The following is a 20,275-nucleotide window of genomic DNA, read 5'->3' as shown; positions in this document are numbered from 1 at the left end:
GACAAAACACAACTATCTCCTCTCAGTCACCTACAACCACCTCCTCTGGACAAAACACAACCATCTCCTCTGAGTCACCCACAACCACTTTCTCTAGGTCATCCACGGCCCCCTCCTCTGGGTCACCCACAACCACCTCTTTTGCACCAACCACAATCATCTCCTCTGGGTCAGCCACAGCCACCTCCTCTGGACAAAATACAACCATCTCCTCTGGGTCACCCACAGGTACCTCCTCTGGACAAAAAACAACCATCTCCTCTGGGTCACCCACAACCACCTTCTCTGGGTCACCCACAGCCACCTCCTCTGGGTCATCCACAGTCCCCTCCTCTGGGTCACCCACAGCAACCTCCTCTGGACAAAACACAACCATCTCCCCTGGGTCACCCACAACCACCTCCTCTGGGCAAAACACAACCATCTCCTCTGGGTCACCCACAACCACCTCCTCTGGGCAAAACATAACCATCTCCTCTGGGTCAGCCACAGACACCTCCTCTGGACAAAACACAACCATCTCCTCTGGGTCACCCACAACCACCTCCTCTCAGCAACCTCCTCTGGGTCACCCACAGCTGCCTCCTTTGCACCAACCACAACTATCTCCTCTGGATCACCCACAGTCACCTCATATGGAAAAAATACAATCATCTCCTCTGAGTCACCCACAGCCACCTCCTCTGGACAAAACACAACCATCTCCTCTGGGTCACCCACAACCACCTCCTCTGGGTCATCCACAGTTCCCCCCTCTGTGTCACCCATAGGAACCTCCTCTGGACAAAACACAACCATGTACTCTGGATCAACTATACCTGGTATGAATACTACATCATCATCATCATCATCATCATCATCATCACCATCCAGCTCCAGTGGGACTAACACAGTGGTGACAACCTCCAATGTCACCAGTGTGAGCACTGCCTCTCCAGGGACTGCAGGAAACGTGATCAGACACTTGAGTCCCTGGGAAGTTGCCCTAATCGCACTGACTTCCGTTGCAATGGCTGTGATTCTCTCCATTGGAGTCGCCATCTCTCTTGTGAGTGTCTGAAGTGTGAGAACCCCTTTTCCTAAAGAGGAAGTGCAAGAGAGAGAGGGAAGGAAGTGGGGCAGAGAGAGCAGAGTCACTGTAGGGCTGATGGGGAATGAGAAATCAAGAGACAGTTGTATATAAACCTCAGCTTAGAACTAGAAGATGGAGGATAAGAAAAGCCAGGAGATACTGAGAGAACACTGAAGAGGGGAAGAAGGGGCCAAAAGAGGGACACGGAGGGGGCTGGGCAGGGTGTGGGGGATGGTGGGATTGGAGAGGCAGGAAGAGAAGTCTCATGACTTTGAAGCACTTCCTTTTGTTTTCCAGAAAAGCTCACCATGCATAAGAAATCTCTTCAGCACAGACCTCTACCACCCCCATGGCCCCCACCTTGGTTCACGCCCTTAAGGCTATCACGGGGCCCAAAACATGCCAAGTGCAACTGGAGCTGGTTGCAGAGACCAGTGTCCCCCTGAAACCATGGAGCTTACTAGGAGACACGTGTCCCTGAATGTCCTTAATGACAGAAGCATCACCATCCTGAGGGGGAGGGAGGCAGCTGACCAGGAAGACCAAGGCCCAAGCTCTCCTCCTGGCTCTGTTTCAGCCCCCAACAGCCTCCTTTCTCTGGTTTCCCCACACTGCAAAAGGGAGGCTAGAGCTTTGAACGGATTTTTAAATAAATTCATCTAATATTTGTGGGAGCCAGACTCTGTGGGTGTTTATACATCACGACAGACAAGTTCTCACACCTGAGAGACCCCCTTTCCCTGTGTACTCCCAGTTCTCAGATCCCTTGAGTGAAGTCCAAAGACCTCACTAGGTCCTGTTTTCTTCCCCACTCCTTCCCATTTCCCAGGAAGGACAGGGACAGGCAGGTGCTGGGCTTTATGAATTTGGAATTGGTGTCTCACAGTGGGAAACAGTATCTGTGTGTGCTTAGAATGTGCAGAGAGGGAAAGTGACCCTGCACTCTGCAAGGCAGAGAAGGAATTGTCATGGGGCTGCCCAGGTAGGGCCGCATTTCCTCTCATCACTCTGCAGAGGCTTTCACAGGAGGCCATGTGTGTGTGCCACCTTCCCCTCCCAGAGAAGATGTCCTGGGCCAGGAGAACCACTCCCAATTTCTGCCAGGGCAGGCCCGACTGGCCCTGCCAGGCTCCAGGTTCTCAGAAGCACCTGCCAACCAGGCCTCAGGCAGGGGCACAGCACTTATCCCTCCATGTGCCAGCACTATGCTTTTGCTGAAGGCTCAGCCGGATTGGCTTCTTGGGCAATTGGCTGGTCAAACACATGCCTCTGCCCCCTTCTTGCTGCAAATCAACCATTTGCTTGTTTTATCAATTTAATCCTGCCAGTGTCTTCCATCTGGGAGGTTCTCAGGCTAGGTCTTTGCCAGAATAAAGCTGATTTTTCAAGTACATTTGACCACAGTGTTAACATGACAGTTTTCAACAGCTGCATAGTGAGAAATTCCATTAGTAGGAAATTCAAGAATAGGGAAAACTAACATATGCCTATTAGATCAGACCTGGTCTCCTAAGAGGATGGGGATTTCTAGGAAGAGGGGACTTCCTGGATGTTAGAAGTGTTTTATAGTTGCTAGATAGTTACACAGGAAAGAAATTGGCCAAAATTCTAAATGAATTAATGTAAATAGTGAATGCTTAAGATCTGCACATTTCACTATATATTTTATGTCAATAAAAATTAAAATAATGTAACAGGTTGCTATTGGTTTTGTTTTTTTTTACAGTACCAGGGATTGAACCCAGGGTGCTCTGCCACTGAGGTATACCCCCAGCCCTTTTAGATTTTTATTTTGAGATAGGATCTCACTGAGTGTCTAGGTTGGCCTCAAACTTGAGATCCTCCTGCCTTAGCCTCTCAAGTAGCTGGGATTACAGGCATGCTCCTCCAACTCTGACTATAAAATAGGTATGTATATATATATATATATATATATATATATATATATATATATATATAGAGAGAGAGAGAGAGAGAGAGAGAGAGAGAGATACATTTTTTTGACAGTAGAATGCATTACAATTCATATTACACATATAGAGCACATTTTTTCACATCTCTGGTTGTATATGAAGTATATTCACACCAATATGTGTCTTCCTACATGTACTTTGGATAATGATGTTCATCACATTCCATCATCATTTCTAACCCCCTGTCCCCTCCTTTCTCCTCCCACCCCTGTGCCCTATCTAGAGTTCATCTATTCCTCCCATACTACCTCTCCCTACCCACTATGAATCACATTCCTTATATTAGAGAAAACATTTGGCATTTGGTTTTTTGGGATTGGCTTATTTCACTTAGCACTATCTTCTACAATGCCACCCATTTACCTGCAAATGCCATGATTTTATTCTCTTTTATTACTGAATGATATTCCATTATGTATATATGCCATATTTTTTTAATCCATTCATCTACTGAAGGGCAGCTAGGTTGGTTCTACAGTATACCTATTGTGAATTATGCTGCTATAAACATTGATGTGGCTGTGTCCCTGCAGTATGCTGTTCTTAAGTCCTTTGGGTATAGACCAAGGAGAGGGATAGCTGGGTCAAATTGTGGTTCCATTCCTAGTTTTCCAAGGAATCTCCATACTGCTTAGGCTTTTATTTTTTAAAAAATATTTTTATGGTAGCCGGGCACAATGGTACATGCTTGTAATCCCAGCAGTGTGAAAAGAAAGGAGGATAGAAGGGGACAGAGAATTGGGGTTAAGACAAATAGAGGAAATAAAAACATTTTTGATGGTCCACTCATGTCAGAAATTATCTTTTTGGTGTTAATCACTGCCCACTCTGAAATCCTACAAAAGATTGTTTTTCAAATCAGAACTGGATACGTTTCATGTGAATGAATGCTATGCACTGGAGAGGTGGCTTGTAGAAGTTCTCAAAAAGTGAACTCTCGGGCTGGGGTTAACAGGGAAGGGCTACTCCTCTTTAGCCATCTTGACCTAAGAAGCAAGTGTGTGCTGGAATTTTAACAAGTGGTTACTTGTGAGATTAATTAACTCATGCAGGCCATTAAAGCCTGGTTAATTCCTGTGGATCATTTATGCCATTGTATGTTGACCTCTGCCCCAAAGGCCACAGCTGTGGATCCACTTGTGAGTAAAGTGGACAGTGATGCATTATGTAGTTGAGTGTTCATGTTTAATCCTACCAAAATGACACCTTGAAACTGGAGCCTTCTGAAGGAGGGTTAACAAGAGGAAAATGGGGGTGAAAGCTGCCACAGTACTTGATTCACACATGAGTCACACTTAATACTTGTCATAGCGGCTGGAGGTGTGGCTCAGTGATACAGCATCTGCTTAGGATGTGCAATGTCCAGGGTGCAAGTCCTATCACCCAAATAAAACCAAACAACAAAAATAAAACAAAAACCTTTTCAGCAGAGGGGGATCCTTCTGTGGATTTCTAATCACGTGGAGCATGAAGAGACATCACCCAGCCTTGAAGGATGAAGGATGAAGGTTGAAGGATGCCTTCCTCCGCAAAAACCAGACTTCCCACCACTGGCACAGAGCACTCCTGAGCATCTGCAACTTCTTTATTTCTTGTAGAGACTAAAAACAAGAGCCCAAAAGCCCAAGGAATAGGAAGTAAGAGGAACACCTGTGTTCCTGAACTTTCTAAATTTTTAAGTTTTAGAATTTTTACCCAGGGAGTTTTTTTGAAAGATGAGAATTATCACTAGTTCCATCCCTTTCCCTAATCCCATCAATCAAAATAATTTTTTCCTAAATGACTTTAATGTTTGTGGATATCATAAATCTTCCGGGGTAAGTGTCACTTTCTGAAGAAGATACTGAGGCAGGCAGGAGTCACAGAGCTGAAGGCATGGGCTGGACAAATCTTCATAAATCACAAACCATTAGGCAAAGAGAGGAACAATCTTAAAACTAAACTATTTTCTTTCTTCCCAGAATGAGTGTTCGCTATATCCATTAAAACCATCTACCAAGGTTATGCATGGTCCCCATGCCACTGACTGAGTTTCACAATAAGGAGAACCCATACCTGGCTGGGTGTGGTGGAATACACCTATAATTCCAGCTGCTTGGGTGGCTGAGGCAGGAGGATCATGAGTTCAAAGACAGCCTCAGCAAAAAGCATGGCACTCAGCAACTCAGTGAGACCCTGTCTCTAAATTAAATACAAATGAGGGATGGGGATGTGGCTCAGTGGTCAAGTGCCCCTGAATTCAATCCCAGCATCCCCCTCCAAAAAAAGAGAAACCACACCTATAATCCCAGTGACTATGGAGGCTGAGGCAGAAGGATTGCAAGTTCAAAGCCAACCTCCACAATTTAGTGAGGTCCTCAGCAACTTAGAGAGACCCTGTATCAAAATAAAAAATAAGAAGTTCTATAGATATGGCTCAGTGATTAAGCACCCCTGTTCAAACCCCAGTAGCAAAAGTAAAACAAAAACAGACCTCTCTTAGATTCTGCAGGACCAAGAAGCATGCTGTATATCCTCAGGTTCCAGGGTTGGTGGTCTCAGCCCTGTGACCACCACATGAGGAAGAAATATGGTCTTGGGAATAAGCATGTTAGGGACACTTGGAAGGACACTTGATCTTTCTGAGAATCTCTCAATTCTGTCTGACCATCAATTGTTACTTCCTTGGGAAATTTTCCTATATCTATCTACCAAGTTTGGTCATGAAAACCGTTTAGTGTGGAAACATACAACTCAGATATAAGAGACAGTCACTGTCTGATAATATACATAAAATAACTGTTCCTGTCTGAGTCACATCTCTATACTAATTCATTTAACAGAATAGATAAGTGCCTAGCACAAGCCAGACACTCTATGCTTTTCAGTCTGTCTCTCTCAGTCTCTCCTTAAGCTGAAGATGCACCTCTTTGGTCTCTAAGTCCAAGCCCTCCAAACACTCAGACCAAAGAATCACATCTACAGGATATGGCCAGCAGGTCACTCCACAAGTATGCATTGAGCATGTACTGTGGACAGACTGCCATAGCAAGTCGCTGTCTCATCTCAGTCACAATGTGAAATGAGAAACACAAAATCCGGGACTGATCTCTGACTGCGAGAACACATCTGCCTTTGTGAGGCACCAAGAAGCTATTTCCTTCAATGGGGAGTCCTATAAATGATGCTTAAGATGGTAATAACAGCTTAGATAAGGTCAGGGACCTTGAATATAACCACACCATGGTAAGTATAGGACAAAAAGCAAATAAGCCAAGACATTTTTAATGTAAGTTTACTAATGCCTTCCAAATAATAATTAAGGTAAATTCTTGACTTTCCCTCTGAACTCACTTTAATACTTTCCCACTCATTTGTATCTATAATCATTAGAAAAATATGAAGCTATATATATAATTTGAAGCAGTTGAATCACATTCAAATTCAGATTCAATCATTCTAATAGTCATCTTCAGTGTAAGGAAATAAATGAAGGACTTTGAATAACTATAATCATTAATATGAAGTACTAGCATAATTGTAAATATCTTGATACTTTTATCTTGATACTTTTACATTCAAAACATAAATCTTTATTTCTGCTCTTTCACCACTACTTTTAGACATTTCCTTCCCCGCTCCAATTCCTGTAAAATACCCAAAGCAAAGGAATTAGGAAAGGCTTAGTGAGATGTAATAGAATTCAGTTCAATAAAAGTTTAAGTGCTTGAGTGTGCTTGAGGCCTTTGCATGTTTCTCAGTTTTCATGCTGCTTATTCCAACAATTTTCTGTTCACAAATTTGATTCTCAAATTTGAAGTTAAAATGAAACAAATTAGCTTAAATTTTCTATGTTTTGGGAAATATGAATTCCATTTAAATTTTGTTGTAGGATTACCACTATTAGCCACACTGTGAAGAATGTGATAGATGCCACACACTTAAAGTGGTGGCAGTGAGCTGCTGGGTTCAATGCCATGCAGAGGACATATTACAATGCAGTGCAATTCCTCATCTCCATGTGGTGTTATAAGGTTTAAATGCAGAATTATCCCTTGAGTAAGCAAAGATATTTGATGTAGCCAGGTGTGCTGGTGTGCATCTATAGTCCAGCTACTCAGAAAGCTGAGACACAAAGATCACTTCAGCCACAAGTTGATGAGAGTGGATCATTGTTTGGCACCCCTATCTCCACAGAAAAGACTACCTGGGCTTCTCCATAAATCTTCACCCAGACTGATTTTAGGACTGTCAGCAAAAAAGTCTCTGCAAAAGAGTTCAATGTAGATAAACTTCCTATTTTCGTGTCTCCCTGTTTACTTGGCCACTTGCCAAGAAGATTCCAGCACTCCAGGTGCTGGACACCCCCTTACTAGTTTTTCACAAACATATCCAGTATAGTACTTTGAAGAAATGTGCAAACAAGGCCTCTGGCCTTGAGCTGGGGCTTCACAGAGATGTCTATATTTTTAAGATAAGTTACGATTGGGCTCCATGGTAAGAGCTGGCAGCGGGAGGAAAGAAAGGGGAGAAGAAGCTCTGCCCTTCTCATGTGTTGTCCTTGAAGGGTTAACTTGCCCAGAAGAGTGAAAGAAAAAGCTGCTTTTACATGAACTTCTGCAGACTGTGAAATTCTGAGCCCCTCCCCTTACATGCTGGGTATAAAATTCTGAAACTCCCTGAACTCGGGATTCAGGTGATTGATTGATTACAGCAAAAGCTGTACCCTCTGAACCTGGCAGCAGCCAAATAAAACTGTTTCCTGCTGTCTTCAGTGCCTTGCCTCTTTTTACCTTACAACACTTACTCTGTCAATGTTAACAGTATTACCTGTGGGAGGCTGTTGCACTATGTGACCAGCATTTTCCTTCCCTGATGGTTGAGGCTCGGTCAGTCACTTCCCATGATCTGGCCACATCAAAGTGGCCCTAGATGGCTGCCCCAATCCCGGAAGTCATAACATGTCACAAAATGTATCTTCATGAATAGGTGTGCCTTCCTGCAGCCCCATGGATTGAGTTACACTCACCTGTTCCTTTGTGATATTACCCCTTTGCCCTGTTTAGGATAGAATGTTCCATGGAAACGCCCTTTGTGTTGATAGACCCAACCTGATTTTCTCTTAAAATTGGGAGCCATCTCACCACAAAGCCATGAAAAGATAATTTCGGCTTTACTATAAATCATTGCAAATTCTGAACCTGCTTGGAATGCCTGCCCGTGCCTTGATCTCACCCATGCCTGGCTCTCTGACCAGATAACAGCCCTCTCTGAGGCTCTAATGACCTTCATAAATTCTGATGTCAGGGCCAGCAAAAATGTAAACTACCATTAGTGTTATGCTCGTCAGAGTTTTGCTATCTGTAACCCCCCTTTGTGTAACTTTCTGGGCTATAAAGCTAGGCTGCAGGAAAGCTGCATCTGCTGTCTTGTTCCCTCAGTTTTGGGTGGGAGAGGCAGCCTGGCCGGTCGAAATAATAAGCTTGCTTTAATTTGATTTTAATTGGAGTCAGTGTTCTTGCATCCTGGTCAAACAGTGTGTCCCCTTCTCTTACTGTGCCCTTGGGTGTGGCCTACCTAGATGTCAGTCAACCTGCTGACAACAGACATCATGAAGCTAGACTCAGCCCCTTAAAAACTGACCCCTTGCCTCATTTGAATGGCTTCTTCTCAATAAAAGGGGTCAGCACATACTTTCGCTCTCTCTCTCTCTATCTCTCTCTCTCTCTCTCTCTCTCTCTCTCTCTCTCTCTCGCTCTCTTTCTATGGACTCTTAAGGTCTCAGGAACCATTGCAGGACCCCCAAAGAAAAAGGTATCTCTATCTCTTGTGTGGTTCTTTTGCATGGCCCAGTTCCTCTGGAGTGACCCTGAGTGTTTTTGTCGCCAGGAATGCGACAATTACCACACTGCTAAGCAATGCGACTGTGGAATTATGGCATGGAGCTCTTTTTCCCCCAAGGACAATATGGCACCTTCTACTCTGCTGTTGGCAGTGTGGATCAGGACAGTATGTAGGCAATGGACCACCCTGTTTTACAGATAGCACAGGGTTTCAAGGGGAATCTAGGAAAAATCACAAACTCTATACCTTTAGTAAGGATGGGACCTTGTTTCCCTGGGACAAAAAGGAAAAGTAAATAGTCTCACTGTCATTAAAAATGAACCACTGTACTCCTTCAAGCTTTCAAAGGCAGTTTTCTTTTAATTCTCACCCCAAACCACTGTCCTGGAAGCACAGCAGCCTTATACTACTTTTTAAAGATGGGGCAGCTAGAATTACCAAACTAAACTTCATGGTGTGAAAACTAGGATATATTTCAAATAATTTATTGGAGAAAAAAAAAAACAGTGAAGTTTACTTCTTCAAAAGCAACAATTTAAACACAAGTGCAAATAAATTACATTTGCAAAAAATTAATAATTTTGTTTCATCACATGGACCCCAACCACATAAGTCACCTATGTTCCAGGAAGAAAAGTTACATCTTCATTTGTTAGATTACACCCAACATCCAAGTTTGCTGGATTCCACACAGCTCTAAAGCTGTGTTCCTTTGAAAGTTTAAAGTTCTTTTAAAAGTTTCCTCAAAGCTGATCATTTTACCATGCTATGGAATAAAAAAAGCTACTTTTGTGTTGGTAATAGTTGTATAGATGTTGACAAGAGAAGGCGCTTCCTACCATGGAGAACCAATCCAATGCTACACTGCTGTAGCAAGGAAGAAAGTGAGGTAGTACAATGACTAAAATTAACCCCATACAGGATGTAGGTTGGAATTCTAGTTCTATTGAGATTTTTGCTGTTCATGGTTTTAGGCCTGCCAAAGCAACACTTTTCAACTTGAAATGTGACCCTGGGTTTGAGTTTGGCCCTTACAATGAAGCCTACTGCAGCCCTCATGGACATGTAATAATACTAGTTGTATTTGGAAACCTGAGGGAACAAATGGAAACGTGGAATATTAAAAACTATACATTTATTTCTAAACTAGTGGTTTCTGATTCTATATGTTTTGTTTGGTGCCCAGATGGGGAGTGGATTTTAACAGCTGTATTTGCTCCCACTTACATGTTAATGATTGGTACAAGATATGGCATTACATTGGCTCTATCTTGTACAAGGGTGATATATCATCAAATGCAATATCATGGCAGGCTTCTTAGAAGCCAGTATGGACTGGAATATTTCCAGCAAAAACAGTAGAATAAATCTAACATAATTTTCCTATGTACACGTAGGAAAATACCATTGTGTGCACCCTCAAGAATGGGGTTCTTATTAGAATAAGATATATTTCATGCTTGTATAATTGTATCAAAATGGATTCTACTGTTGTGTAGAACTAACAGGAACAAATTAAAAAATGAAAATAGGGACCACAAAGATGTAGTCATCCAAAAAAAAAAAAAAAAAGGTACAGGATCCAACTGCATAACATCTACCAAGTTTCTGTTTGTATTGGTACTAGGGATTGAACTCAGGGGCACTGGACCACTGAGCTACATCCCCAGACCTATTTTGTATTTTATTTAGAGACAGGGTCTCACGGTCTCACTGAGTTGCTTAGTGCCTCACCTTTGCTGAGGCTGGCTTTGAACTCATAATCCTTCTGTCTCAAGCCTCCCAAACTGCTGGGATTACAAGCATGCACCACTGCTCCTGGCTTTTTAATAAATTTCTGGTATCCATGAGTTCTCTGCTATTTCTTGTTGGATTTGTGGTAGTTACTCTCTGATCTCCCACTGTATTTCTGCTTTCAGAAATTGATATTTCTTTGAACACATATTTTTCTCAAACTGCTCTTACATTTATAATTTTTTTCTCTTATAGTTTGTGAGTAAGCTCACACGTAAAGAATAAAGCAGAGAATAAATAACTGGCAAGCTGAAGCCAAGTCATATTGGTCCATAAGAGACCCCTATGGACCACTGAATCTCTTTCCAACTTGAGTTTAATGACTTCACATTGATAGCTTGACATATTCTCTGGTGGAAGTATTTATATCATTGAAATTAACAAACCTTACAAAACAGAATTTTCCCCTTTGAATAGCCAATTGTTAAATGATGATCAAGACACCACTGATCAAAATGACAAATTAAGAACATATTATACAGCCTGGTGTGGTGGTGCGTGCCTAAAATCCCAGCAGCTCAGGAGGCCAAAGCAGTAGGACCACAAGTTCAAGTCAGCCTCAGCAATGGTGAGGCGCTAAGCAACTCAGTGAGATCCTGCCTCTAAATAAAATACAAAATAGGAGTGGGGATGTGGCTTAATGGTTGAGTGCCCATGAGTTCAATTCCTGGTACCCCCCAAAAACAAAAAACATACTACACCAACAAAGGGTTGGCATATGGTAGTCAATTTATGGGAATTCCCAGCCACCTTCCCTATTTAAGTACCAAAATAAATCCCCACCATATAGAAGTGACTTTATAATTTTACATAACTTTATAACTTTATATGCGAGGTCAAATGGTAATGAGAACTAACTTCAATTAGTTGTTTGTGTGAGGCTTGGGGCCGTTTTTGAAATGCACTGTCATTTGATCAGCTCTACAATTCGGATCTGGAGCTCCATTAGCTGCCTCAGCACAGGCGCTGAGTGACAGATCTGGGACCCTATCCAGGCTGATTTGGTTCTGGATTTCATGCCTGAGATCTCAAGATGGTATAGGGACAGTTTTCTGAAGGCCTGTCTCAGCCTCTTAGCTGACAAAGTGAAAGACTGTCTTTCAGGTGGGTCTCTGTGCCTTTCACACAGGGATGTGGTTTACCTTTGTCTTGAAAGTCCAACACGTAACCTGACCATGCTGCTGAGCCAGGGCCTGAGTCTTCACATAAAGAGGGTATATTAATATAGTGTCAGGGAGATTGATTTCTCAGAGAGAATAAGAGTGAAATAACAAAAAGAGAAAGAGAGCACAGTAAGGATGATGGTAAGAAAAGACATAGTTTTGAAAAATAAAAATCTCACATTGACAAAACAGGCTTGTATATTATAAGAGATGGTACTTAAGTTTTTAATATTTTTTTTTCTTTCAAAGGGACTTTTCCTTCCCCCTGAGAAGCAGAGGTACTTATTACCCCCATGATCACAACTTTGGCCTTAGTCTTGACCTGGACTTAGGCATGGGCTCTGGAATGTTCCACAGCCTGGAAAATGAATTGAACCCTGGAAGAAGACTTGGGATTGGACCTGCAGGAGCACATGGCATTGGACACAGCATGGGTGATGGAGATGGTCATGGAATGAACCACAGTGGGAGTCATGGCTATGGAGGAGGCCACAGCAAAAGCCATGAACACAGAGGAAGCCATGGTGGAAACCATGGAGTGGGTCATAGAGGGAGTCACCCCGAAGGCCATGACAGTACAAGATGGCTGTGGCCATAGATTGGATAATGGAAAATATTGGGGGTGGGTGGGGGAAGAAAGATTGGTGTAGGAGGGAGTCTTGGAGAAAAAATTCTAGATTGAGATCTAATTTTGCTGTGTTCCCTTGAGTATGTTACTTAACCTCTTTGTGCCCCTAGGTCCTAGTATGTGAGATGGAGATAGTGACACTTTCCCCACAGGGTTGTTGTTGAGGAAATACAATGAACTAGCATGTGTGAAATGCACACATCGGGCCTGGCACAAAATAAGTGCTTAATTAATATTAACTATCATCATTATAAATTTTAGCTACCACCCCATCTCCAAGAAACAAAAGCACACTATGAATATATTAAACTATGGAGTTGGTGCTAGTTTATTTCCAGAGTAGGTACAGGAGGTGACAATTATAAGAACTTGGTAACACTTTATGAAATATGTCTTATGATTTTACTTGCCTCTCCCACCCCCCTTACTTGTTGTTTTCTATTTTCAAGTGGCCCCATCACTGTGTTCAGTGTCTTGGTTGCAGAACTGTATGCTTTGTGCTCCCTTGGTCCTGGCCAGAATAAATCATTTGTATTTACTTCAAAAAGACCCAGAGTTTTATTTGGGATTTTGGAATACTGCCTTAACAATACCTTTAAGAAAACAAAAAGAAAAGTCAAAAACAGGAAAAGATACTGCAATAAGTCCATATGACAAAGGACTGGTATACCAAATACAGGAGGACTACAGATAATAAGAAAAGAGAGTGCAATTTAAAAATGGGCACAAGATTTGACAGAAGGATATCAAAATGGTCAGTGAACATCTGAAAAGGGACTCAATATAATTGCTTATCAGAGAAATGGAAATTTAAACCCTAAGAACATATCTCTACACACACAGGACAATGACTAGAATTTCAATGACTGACAATAGCAAGTACTGACAAGGATGGTGAACAACTGCAACTCCCATGCATTGTTATTGGGAGTGCAAATTGATACACTCAATGTTTAGCAACACTAAAATTCAACACACACATACTCTATGACCCTGCAATTCCATTCTGAGTATATATATCCAAGAGAAATGAATACTTATACCCACCAAAATACATGTATGACAGAGGCTTTATTTATAAGAACATCATACTGGAAATTGCCTAAAGTCTTAATATTACAATGAGTAAGTGAGTTATGACACAGCCCTACAACAGCATGCTACCTAATAGTGAAAAAATAATAAACTATTGAATCATGCAACAACATTAACAAATTTCACAGATATAACGTTGACTAAAAGAAGTCAAAGCAGCAGAGCACATATTGTACAATTCCATTCACATGCAGTTTAAGAACATGTGAAGTTAATCTACTGTAATAAAGGACAGAATAGTAGCTGTCTTTGGGGAAAACACTGACTGAGAGAAAGCACAAGGGAGGATAAGAGTGTTCTGTACTTTATCTGGGCAATGATTACATGGATACAGACATGTGTAAAACTTCACTGAAATGTGCACATGAGATTTGTGGATTTTATTGTGTGGATGTACTACCTCTTTTGAAAATGAAAATGGAATTCTCTATGACTTTTTCCCCCCCCTGTCATTATGATTTCCTTGGTCAGAATATGAGGTCAGGGATACATGATAATAAATGAAGCATTAAATACTTCCAATGAGAATGGTGCCAGTGGAAGTTTTGTAGGCAGGGAAGACAAACATCTATTCTATTTTTAATTTGTTTTTAGATGTTAATGGATTTTTATTTTATTCATATATTTGTATGTGGTTCTGAGAATCGAACCCAGTGCCTCACACATGCTAGGCAAGTACTCTACCATTAAGCCACAAACCCAGTCCCGGCAAATATCTATTTTTTTTTTTTTTGAGAGAGAGAGAGAAGAGAGAGAGAGAGAGAGAATTTTTTAATATTTATTTTTCAGTTTTCGGTGGATACAACATCTTTATTTTATTTTTATGTGGTGCTAAGGATGGAACCCAGCGCCCCGTGCATGCCAGGCGAGTGCGTTACTGCTTGAGCTGCACCCCCAGCCTCGCAAATATCTATTTTAATGAGGATAAATCACTACCACCTTCAGGTTGGAACAGATTCATGTTGTCAAGCTCACACCAGGTCTCTCTGGAGAATGGTGACATACAGCAGGGTCAGCTCTGATTTTTGCTGTTAGCAGGCTAAACACTTGGCAGTGGCATAATTGTTTCTGGACCACCTTATTGAGTCATATATGACCTCCATCCATGCCATGGAGCCTGCTATATCTACGAGCCCACTGACAAAGCACTGGAGTAGCTGGAGAAAGAGGTTGGTTGACATCCACAGAATGGGTCACCTTGTCAAACCAACCATTAAAACCCTCTCTGCTTCTCCCCATCTGTGCCCTTCCCACATTCCTCTCAAGACTTTCTTATCATCAATTCATTAATTATAATCTTTCCAATCCTAGATTATATAGCCAAACTGTTAGCCACTGCCCACTGATCAGGGTAAACTGTAATTCTGATCTTTTTTTTTTTTCCCAAGTAAAATCAGTAAGCAGATGCACTGTTCAATGCTGTGCTCACTGGGAGGATTTCCCTCCCAGTGAGCACAGCTATCCTTCAAGGCCACCCTGAGAGGGCAGCAGCACGCTAGTGTATCCTGCAGAACCATCCACAAACCAGAAGAAACCCAATCTTCCCTTTCCTAGTCATCTGGACATATGAAACTCTCCATGTGACTGTGCTTATGGAAGGAGAGGTTGGAAATGTAGCTGAAATAGATGTCATCAGAGTTTGGGTGGCCTAGATGGGCAGGTGGTGCACACCTGTAATCTCAGTGGCTCAGGAAGCTGAGGCAGGAGGATGGAGTGTTCAAAGCCAGCCTCAACAACTTAGCAAGGTCCTAGGCAACTCAGGGAGACCCTGTCTCTATGTGAAATATACAAAGGCCTGGGGTTATGGCCTAGTGGTTAAGTGGCCCTGAGTCCAATCCCCAGTAACGAGAAAGAGAGGGAGGGAAGGAGGGAGGGAGAGAGAGAGAAATTCTGAGAGAGAGAGAGAGAGAGAGAGAGAGAGAGAGAGAGAGAGAGAGAAGGTTTGGTTGGCCTCCTCAGGTCTATTATTTATGTCTTGAGGACATACTTGAACACAAATTTATATATGCCACTTCCATTCAATGACGTAGGTACTGTTAAATATGCCCAATTTTATACTTTGGTGTTGCAGAAAACATCAAGTTCATAAAGGGTAATTTATGTTTCTGAACTCTTAAATGCAGAGAATGGAGTATCAAGTCAGATGTTTATCAAAGGATAAGTTTCGCTTGAACCTTCTGGAAGACAAAGGATATGGAAGAAGTTTGCCTTTGGTCTAAAGTTCTAAGGTTTGTGTTTCTATTAGGGCTACATAGATTCCATACAGCCTCCTGATTTGTTACATTTTAAACTACTTTGTATCTTTTCAAAAGTAAATTGCAAATGGGCTTATTTTTCTTGGGTTCCCACCTAAAAGTATGGAATACTCAAAGTTGGGGTCTTCTGATGTTAACATCTTCTGATGTTAGGTCTTCTGATGTTAACATCAATCCTGCCAGTGTCTGATAATGCCTGAAAGGATTGGGCATTTCTCTTTCCCATTGCATTGTCACCTTCATAAACGACCAAGATCCCTTTTGAAAGGTAGGAGGAAGATCCATGGCACAATGTTGTAACATTGGATCTTTCTGCCTTCCCTCTATTTCTAGGCTTATGAATAAGTGCAGGCCTGGGAGTTAGGTGAGACACTGAGACTTTCCACTGGGGTAACTCATATAAGCTGTCTGTTTAATCAGCCAGATATTTTCACTTATCCAAAATAAGTGAGATTTTAGTAGGCTGATTATGTATGTCATTTTTAGTAACACCAATTAGGGTCAAAGATCCCTGATTACAGTTCTGACCATACTGTCTATGACTCACTATGCCCACCAACATCAGGAAGCCTGTTTCAAAGGTCAGATCTCCCACCACTGTATCTGGCAAAGAGCTGCTGCAGAACTTTATAAACATGTTAGCGCTCTCTTTTCTAATGCCTTGATGAAGAAAGTATCAGTTGAATCTTCTGGAAGACAAAATGAAGGAGTAAAAACCTATCCCAACATAAATTTCTCCCTAAATCTTGGAACTTTTCCTTCTAATTATACCAATGCAATACTGAGATCATAACTTCATTTAATGTAGGCCACCTGGAATCTATATTTCCATCAACCAAGAAAATTGTTAGGGTGATTCCCAGCTACTTGATCTAATATATTGAATCTATAATGTGTGATGAATTCACCCAAGTAATCACTTTTATTTTATTGCATAACAGCTTAGTACAAATGGCAGCTTAGAACAACACCCATTTACTAGCTTAACTGTGGGTGGCCATCCTCACACATGATTTGAGTTACCTCCTTGGCTGGGTGAGAGGTGCTTAGACACAGCTGTGTCAGAGCTTTCCCCACCCTTCTCCAGTTCTGAGGGCTTTTCCGTGCAGAGGCATGTCTGACCACTGCCCCAAAGAGCCAATCGTTGCCCCTGACCTTGGGATGCTGTCCCCTTAAACTTCATTGGATGGGATTTTCCCCAGAATTTTTTGTTCCTCAATAAAAGTCCACTCCCTGGCGTGTTCTCTCTCTCTCTCTCTCTCTCTCTCTCTCTCTCTCTCTCTCTCTCTCTCTCTCTCTCTCTCTCTCTCTCGCTACTGTAAACCTCGCTACTGCATTAGGTAGCTGGAGGCTGGAGCTAGGAGAAGCCATCCTGGTTTAAAAGGTAATTAGAGTCTTGTCTCTTTAATTTAATACTCCCTAGCGTTTTGCTCACAGTTCAAACCTTCTTTCATGAAGCCAGTGCGGGTCGCAAGCTAGACTCACCATTCTGTGAGTCAGAAGTCTGGACAATGCATGACTGGGCCTTTTGCTCAAGGTCTCACAATGCTGTGATAAGTTGTTGTCTGACTGCATCCTCATATGGAGATTTTCTAAGGTCGTATAATTTAGCAAACTTCAGTTTTTGAGGTTGTAGAATTGAGGTCCCTGCTTCTTTGCTAAATATAAGCAATCACTTTATGACAGGCATATCCATAGGTGATAACTTGAGTCACTTTTGCCACCTTTTGGTATGGAAAGCAGTATCCCATTTTATACAAGCGTCAAGTCACACTTGCCCTCAAACTTGAATTGGTCAGATGGCCATTCCCAGATTTCTATTTTTGGAGGTCACGTTTCTGAAATCTCATTACACAAATACTGTAAAAATCTGACTTCTCTTATGAAAACAAAACTACTTGGGATGTCTCAAATATAAACAGATTTAGTCTAAGAAATAAGTGCTTATAAAAATACTTTAAAATATGAAGAGTTGAAAATCAGGGTGACAGCAAATAGCTTTCAGGTTTATTGCCACAGAGAACAGAAAGCTGCTGTCACTGAGGCAGGGACATATAGGCAAATGCTGCCATCTCCACAGGTCTTCCACATCCCTCTCCACCCACCCTGGTGTCTAAGGGTCAAGAAAATGCAGAAACACTGAAAACTCCTCACCTGAGTATCCCAGGCATGCATCCAGCCATTGCTACTGCAGAACGGAGTCTCATGAGCGTTCCTCTGGTGAGAATGTAAAATGTGCCTGGAACCTGATGACAAGAAAGTCGATAAACTGTAGTTCCCGGTATGGAGGTCCCTGCCACACAGGGGAGAACATTGAAGAATGTCAAAAGGTACCAGTGCCAATAACTGCTACAGCCACACACCCCACTGTATGGGAAGGGCTGCAAAGGAACTGGTGGTGACAGAGTAACACTAGAAAGAGAAAATAGATTTCTTGCTGAGACATCTAACAGTGACCTGAATAATGATGTGCTAAAATTAAATGACAGGGTAGAGGGAATGTGAAATTCCTGCAATTCCTAAAAGAACTTTTCCCTCTATACATTGAAAAAAGAAAAATTCTAAAATTAATTACACATTTACATTGTAGCTCTGTAATTTTTCTACTTATATGCAAGTGTTTGGATCCTTTATAATTTCTAATACTGGGGTACATTAATCTCTCATTCTGTAAACAATACAAAAGTCTGAGGCCTCAGCCCCTGCATCCTTGTTCGTTTGTGGTTGTCTGAACTTGACTCTCAGAATAGGCATCCAGTTAAGATCTCTTCCACGGCAGCTGTGCTCAGGGAACCCGCTCCTCACTTGTTGGTTCTAATGGTATGTCCCTTCTGGTAAATATGAAGCCCTGCATTGTTTCAGATTTAATTTTGCTGAGCCATTGTTGCATCTGCAGAAGCTCTAGAATTTCTGAGAAGAAGAGCTTAGATGTGTTTTAGTCAGCTTTATCAATTACGTGACTAAAGGATCTGACCAGAACAAGTTTAGGGGAGGAAAAAGTTTATTTGAAGGCTCACAGTTTCAGAGGTCTTAGTCCATAGAAGGCCAGCTCCATTCCTTGGGGCTGGAGGTGAGGCATAACTTCATGGCTGAAGAGGTGACAGGTGGAGGCAGCTCACATGTGATCAGCAAGCAGAGAGAGGTCTCCACTTGCCAGATACAAATATATACCCAAAGCCACGCCCCCAAGGAACTACTTTGTCTAGCCACACCCCACCTGCCTCCAGTTACCACTCAATTAATCCCATGAGGGATTAAATCACTAATTAGGTTAAGGCTGTAACTGGATCATTTTTCCTCCAAACCTTGCTGTGGGAGACCAACCTTGCACGTGACTGAGTCATACTCCCCGGCTAGGTGCTGAGGCTCAGAAATGTGGGACGGCTTTCCCCACCCTTCTTGGGTTCAAGGGATGGTGTGCATGGGTGTGTCTTACTACATCCTCATGGGTGGAGATATGCTCACCTCTTCCTTTGTTATATTACCCCTTGCCCTGTTTGGGATAGAATGTTCCATGGAAACACCTTTTGTGTGTCCCCTTCTCTTACTGCGCCCTTGGACATGTCCTACCTAGATGTCAGTCAACCTGCTGACAGCAGACATTATGAAGCTAGACTCAGCCCCCTGAAACCTGATCCCTTGCCTCATTTGAATGGCTTCAAATAAAAGGGGTTAGCACGTGTGGGCCCTCTCTCTCTCTCTTTCTGCAGACCCTTGTGGTCAGAAGAGACATCACAGCAACCCCAAAGAAAAAGGTATTTATTTCTGTCTCTTGTGTGGTTATTTCACGCAGCCCAATTAGCCCAGTTTCCCTGGAGTGACCTCTGAGTGTTTTAGTAATGAACAAAACCCCTGTGGAGAAAGCCCTGCCAATTCCTATGACTCGATGCCTCAGCACCCAGCCAGGGAGTGTGACTCAGTCATGTGCAAGGTTTATCTCCCATACCTTGCATTCTCTTACATGTGAGCTTTTGGGGGACACCTTAAAACCAAACCATAACAGTATGTGCAACTTGGTTAAAGGGGCTTGCTGGAACCATTCTGGAAGCAATGTTTTCAACTGATATCTTTTGTTTTTGTTTTTGTTTTTAGTTGTAGGTTGAAACAATACCTTCATTATTATTTTTTTAAAGAGAGAGAGAAAGAGAGAGAATTTTTTCAATATTTATTTTTTAGTTTTCGGTTGACACAACATCTTTATCTTATTTGTATGTGGTGCTCAGGATCCAACCCAGCACGCTACGCATGCCAGGCGAGCGCACATAATAATAAAAATATAATAATAATAATAATAATAATAATAATAATAATAATAATAATAATATTTTTTAATGTGGTGCTGAGGATCAAACCCAGTGCCTCACACATGCTAGGCAAGTGCTCTACCTCTGAGCCACAACCCCAGCCCTCAGCTGATAACTTTTTATAGTGATTAAGAGTGTGGCCTAGGAGCCAGACTGCCTGGGTTTGAG

The 20,275-nt window shown here is 42.1% G+C and overlaps 1 pseudogene; it reads left to right on the top strand.

Annotated features, from left to right (window-relative positions):
* The first annotated feature begins 8,991 nt into the window (after window positions 1-8,991).
* Window positions 8,992-20,275, top strand: part of LOC124096818 (eukaryotic translation initiation factor 2A-like) — a 32,893-nt pseudogene continuing 21,609 nt past the window's right edge.

The sequence above is a fragment of the Marmota monax genome, unplaced genomic scaffold (genome assembly GCF_021218885.2).
Source record: "Marmota monax isolate L192 unplaced genomic scaffold, Marmota_monax_Labrador192_F-V1.1 WCK01_AAM20220418_F8-fsc00474, whole genome shotgun sequence".
NCBI classification, from domain to species: Eukaryota; Metazoa; Chordata; class Mammalia; order Rodentia; family Sciuridae; genus Marmota; species Marmota monax.
This window is presented reverse-complemented; position numbering and strand designations above follow the sequence as displayed.